Source organism: Procambarus clarkii, chromosome 1 (genome assembly GCF_040958095.1).
Source record: "Procambarus clarkii isolate CNS0578487 chromosome 1, FALCON_Pclarkii_2.0, whole genome shotgun sequence".
Classification (NCBI taxonomy): Eukaryota; Metazoa; Arthropoda; class Malacostraca; order Decapoda; family Cambaridae; genus Procambarus; species Procambarus clarkii.
The window spans coordinates 14,694,715-14,701,100 of NC_091150.1; positions in this window are offsets into that span (position 1 = coordinate 14,694,715).

Here is a 6,386-nt window from a genome sequence, read left to right on the forward strand (position 1 = left end):
TCAGGAGACAGGTTTGGTGTGATATCAACTCCTAGATCTTTCTCTCTGTCTGTTTCATTAAGTACTTCACCTCCTATTCTGTATCCTGTGCCTGGCCTCCTGTTTCCACTGCCTAGTTTCATTACTTTGCATTTACTCGGGTTGAACTTCAACAGCCATTTGTTGGACCATTCACTCAGTCTATCCAGGTCATCTTGTAGCCTCCTACTATCATCCTCTGTTTCAATCCTTCTCATAATTTTTGCATCGTCGGCAAACATTGAGAGGAACGAATCTATTCCCTCTGGGAGATCATTTACATATACCAGAAACAGTATAGGTCCAAGGACTGACCCCTGCGGGACTCCACTTGTGACGTCTCGCCAATCTGAGACCTCACCTCTCACACAGACTCGTTGTCTCCTGTTGCTTAGGTACTCCTCTAACCACCGGAGTACCTTCCCTCTCACTCCAGCCTGCATCTCCAACTTTCGCACTAGCCTCTTGTGTGGCACTGTATCAAAGGCTTTCTGACAATCCAAAAATATGCAGTCTGCCCACCCTTCTCTTTCTTGCCTTATTTTTGTTGCCTGGTCGTAGAATTCAAGTAACCTCGTAGCTCATACCTCTCAGCTCGGGTACTAGTCTGGTCGCAAACCTTTGAACCTTTTCCAGTTTAGTCTTATGCTTGACTAGATATGGACTCCATGCTGGAGCCGCATACTCCAGGATTGGCATGACATATGTTTTGTATAATGTTCTGAAAGATTCCTTACACAAGTTTCTAAAGGCCGTTCCTATGTTAGCCAACCTGGCATATGCTGCTGATGTTATCCTCTTCATATGAGATTCAGGGGACCGGTCTGGCGTGATATCAACCCCCAGGTCTTTCTCTCTCTCTGACTCTTGAAGTATTTCATCTCCCAAATGATACCTTGTATCTGGTCTCCTGCTTCCTACCCCTACTTCATTACATTACATTTGGTTGGGTTAAACTCTAACAGCCATTTGTATGACCATTCCTGCATTTTGTCCAGGTCTTCTTGAAGCCTCAAGCTGTCCTCCACTGTCTTAATCCTTCTCATAATTTTGGCGTCGTCAGCAAACATTAAGAGGAATGAGTCTATACCCTCTGGGAGATCATTTACGTACATTAGAAACAGGATAGGTCCAAGTACAGAGCCCTGTGGGACTCCACTGGTGACTGCACGCCATTCTGAGGTCTCACCACTCACTGTGACTCTCTGCTTCCTATTGCTTAGGTACTCCCTTATCCACTGGAGCGCCCTACCAGTTACTCCTGCCTGTTTCTCCAGCTTATGCAGTAACCTTTTATGGGGTACTGTGTCAAAGGCTTTCCGACAGTCCAAAAAAATGCAGCCCGCCCATCCTTCTCTTTCTTGCTTAATCTTTGTCACCAGATCGTAGAATTCTATCAAGCCTGTAAGGCAAGATTTACCCTCCCTGAAACCATGTTGATGGGCTGTCACGAAGTCTCTTCTCTCCAGATGTGTTACTAGGTTTTTTCTCACAATCTTCTCCATCACCTTGCAAGGTATACAAGTTAAGGACACTGGCCTGTAGTTCAGTGCCTCTTCTCTGTCACCCTTTTTGTATATTGGTACTACATTATCAGTCTTCCATATTTCTGGTAGGTCTCCCGTTTCCAGTGACCTACTATACACTATGGAGAGTGGCAAGCAAAGTGCTCCTGCACACTCTTTTAATACCCATGGTGAGATTCCGTCCGCCCCAACAGCTTTTCTCACATCCAGCTCCAATAGGTGCTTCCATCACTTATAACATCCTTATCTTCACTATTACATGTAGCATCCTTATCTTCACCATAAACTTGTAGCATCCTTATCTTCACCATCACCTGTTTCATCCTTATCATCACCATCCTCTACAGCATCCTCATCTTCACCATCACCTGTAGGATCCTTATCTTCAATATCTCTTGGAGCATCTTCACCATCATTTGTAGCATCCTCATATTCACTATCCCCTCAGCCTCCTGATCTTAACCATTACCTGTAGCACCATTATCTTCACCATCCCTGCAGCATCCTCATCTATACCATCCAAGCAGCATCTTCATCTTCACCATCATCTGTTGCATCCTCATCTTCACCATCCCTGTAGCATCCTCATCTTCACCATCATCTGTTGCATCCTTATCTTCACCATCCTAAAGCATCATCATCTTCTCCATCATCTGCAGCGTCCTCATCATCACCAACACATGTAGCATCGTCACCTTCACCATTCCCTGCGTCATCGTCATCTTCACCATCTTCGCAGCATCATTTTCACCATCCTCGTAGCATCATAATATTCACCATCCCCACATTATCCTCATCTTCACCATCTCCGCAGCAACCTCATCTTCACTATCCCAGCAGCATCATAATCTTACTATCACCATAGCAACCCCACCACCCTCCTCTGCATAGAAAACCCCCCTACCCCAAAACCTCCCTGCCCCCACTCAAATACTCAACCAAATATCCCTCACCCCACACCCAATCCCTACCCTTCTACCCCTCCCCTCCTCCCGCCGAGTACCCCTCCCCCCCCTTTTCCTTCCTGTCCTCCCTCCTTTTTCACCCCATACCCTCCCTGTCCCTCCCCTTTCACTTGACCCCCTACCCCTCATCCCAGTATCCTCTGCAACCCTGGTATCCACCTCACAAATCCTCACACCCATGGCACAGCTTCCCCCACCAGCGGAACACTCGCCAAGGAGGAGATTTGAGACGGGACAGAAGAAAGTGAGCCTCAAGGCAATGTACACTAACATAGATAGAATTACAAATAAAGAAAATGAACTTGGAGAATGGGTACTAGAGGAAAAACCAGACATAATAGCACTCACAGAAACAAAGCTAACGAAAACCATAACAAATGCAGTGTTCCCACAGGACTTTTATGTTATGAGGAAAGAGAGAGAAGGTAGAGGTGGTGGTGGTGTAGCCCTGCTGGTAAGAAAAGGCTGGGATTTTGAGGAGATGGTAGTTCAGGGATGTGAAGGTTTCAGTGACTACATAATAGGTACAATAACAACTGGAGGGCAAAAAATTATAGTCGTAGTCATGTATAATCCACCAACAAATGACAGAAGACCCAGACAGGAGTATGATAGAAACAACATGGCCACCATTAACATAATAGAGAGAGAGCAGCTTCCGTGGCTAGCAGAAATGCATCTGGACTACTAATCATGTGAGACTTCAATCATGGGAAAATAGATTGAGAGATCAGAGACCCACATGGAGGACCAGAAACATGGAGAGCTAAGCAGCTGGACGTAGCAACAAGAAAATTTCTAAGCCAGCACATCAAGGAACCAACAAGAATGAGAGAAGATGAACCAGCAATGCTTGATCTGATACTTACCCTAAATGAGTGGGATATAAGGGAAGTCAAGATAAAAGCACCCTTTGGAATGAGTGATCACACTGTATTGAGCTTTGAGTACCTGGTAGTGCTAGGAATTATATCCCCCAAAACGAACTAGGAAACAAAAGGCTGGCATACCAAAAGGGAAATTATGAGGAGATGAGAAGCTTCCTAAGGGAAATACCTTGGGACACAGACCTCATAGCTAAGTCTGAACAAGATATGATGGACTGTGTCACCCAAAAGTGTCAGGAGGCAGTAAGCAGATACATCCCGGCCCAAAAGGAAAAATCCGAGAAGCAAAAGAAGAATCCATGGTATAATAGGGCATGTATGGAAGCAAATAAACTGAACAAAAGGGCATGGAAGAACTTCCGGAATAACAAAACACCAGAAAGCAGAGAGAGATACCAGAGAACCAGGAATGAGTATGTCAGGGGTGAGAAGAGAAGCAGAGAAAAGTTATGAAAATGATATAGCAAACAAAGCCAAGACCGAATCAAAGCTACTCCACAGTCACATCAGAAAGAAAACAACAGTGAAAGAACATGTAGTGAAACTTAAAACAGGCAAGAACAGGTATACAGGGAATGACAAAGAGGTGTGTGAAGAACTCAACAAGAGGTTCCAGGAGGACTTCACAACAGAACAAGGTGAGGTCACTGTGCTAGGAGAAAGGGAAATAAACCAGGCGGCCTTAGAAGGGTTCGAAATTTCGAGAGAGGAGGTCAAAAGACACCTGCTGGGTCTGGATGTTAGAAAGGCTGTTGGTTCAGACGTGATCTCGCCATGGGTACTGAAAGAGTGAAGAGGCACTTTGCTTGCCACTCTCCATAGTGAGGTAGGACACGTGAGATAGGAGACCTTCCAGAAATATGGAAGACGGCAAATGTGGTCCCAATATACAAAAAGGGCGACAGGCATGAGGCACTGAACTACAGGGAAGTGTCTTTGACATGTATACCATGCAAAGTGATGGAGAGGATCGTGAGAAAAAAACTGGTAGCACATTTGGAGAGAAGGGACTTCGTGGCAAATCGCCAACATGGGTTCAGGGAGGGTAAATCTTGCCTGACTCGCTTAATAGAATTCTACGACCAGGTGACAAAGATTAAGCAAGAAAGAGAGGGCTGGGTGGACTGCATTTTCTTGGATTGTCGGAAAGCCTTTGACACAGTAATGCATAAGAGGCTAGTACATAGGCTGGAGAGACAGGCAGGTGTAGCTGGAAAGGTGCTCCAGTGGATAAGGGAGTACCTAAACAGTAGGAAGCAGAGAGTTACGGTGAGGGGTGAGACCTCCGATTGGCGTGAAGTCACCAGTGGAGTCCCACAGGGCTCTGCACGCGGTCCTATCTTGTTTCTGATATATTTAAATGATCTCCCGGAGGGTATAGATTCATTTCTCTCAATGTTTGCGGACGATGCCAAAATTATGAGAAGGATTAAGACAGAAGAGGACTGTTTGAGGCTTCAAGAAGACCTAGACAAGCTGAAGGAATGGTCGAACAAATGGTTGTTAGAATTTAACCCAACCAAATGTAATGTAATGAAGATAGGTGTAAGGAGCAGATACAAGAAATGTAAGGTGTAAGGAGCAGATATAGGCTGCAAGAAAAGTCTCTTGCAGCCTATATCCAGAGGATAACATCAGCGGCATATGTCCGGCTGCCCTACATACGAACGGCATTCAGAAACTTGAGTAAAGAATCATTCAGAACTTTGTATACCACATATGTCAGGCCATTCCTGGAGTGTGCAGCCCCAGCATGGAGTCCATATCTAGTCAAGGATAAGACTAAACTGGAAAAGGATCAAAGGTTTGCCACCAGACTAGTACCTGAGCTGAGAGGTATGAGCTACGAGGAAAGACTACGGGAATTAAACCTCAGTTCGCTAGAAGAAGGAAGAGTTAGGGGGGACATGAAGGGAATTAATAGGGTAGATAAAGCCAGACTATTTAACACAAGAGGCACACGCACAAGGAGACACAGGAGTGCCCAAATGAGCCACAAAGATATTAGAAAGAACTTTTTTAGTGTCAGAGTGGTTGACAAATGGAATGCATTAGGCAGTGGTGTGGTGTAGGCTGACTTCATACACAGTTTCAAGTGTAGATATGATAGAGCCCAATAGCCTCAGGAATCTGTACACCTGTTGATTGACAGTTGAGAGGCGGGATCAAAGAGCCAGAGCTCAACCCCTGCAAACACAACTAGGTGAGTACAGCATTATTATCTTCACCATCCTAGCAGCATCCTCATCTGCACCATCCAACGCAGCATCATCATCTTAACCATCTATGCAGCATCTTCATCTTCACCATTCCCTGCATCATCCTTATCTTCACCATCCGCATATCAACCTCATCTTCACTATCCCCTACAGCATCCTCATCTACACCATCCCCGGCAGCATCCTCATCTTCACCATCCCAGCAGCATCCTCATATTCACCATCTTCGCAGCATCCTCTTATTCACCATCTTTGCAGCATCCTCATCTTCACTATCCCAACAGCATCGTCATCCTGACCATCTTTACACCATCCTCATCTTCATCACCCCCAAAATCCTCATCTTCACGATATCTGCAGCATCCTCATCTTAACCATCTCCGAAGCATCCTCATCTTCACCATTCCCCGCAGCATCCTCATCTTCACCATTCCCTGAAACATCCTCATCTTCACTATCCTCACAGCATTTTCATCTTCACGATCCCCGCAGCATCGTCATCTTCACCATTCCCGCAGAAACCTCATCTTCACCATCTCCTGTAGCATTCGCATCTTCAACATCCCCACGGCGTCCTCATATCTTCACCATCCCCGCAGCATCCTCATTTTCACAAACCCCGCATCATCCTAGTCTTCACCATCCTCTGCATTATCCTCATCGTCACTATCACCTTTATCATGCTCATCTTCACCATCCCCACAGAATTCTCAGTTTGATCATCCCCGTTGCGTCCTCATCTTCACCATCCTTGTTGCATCCATATCTTCA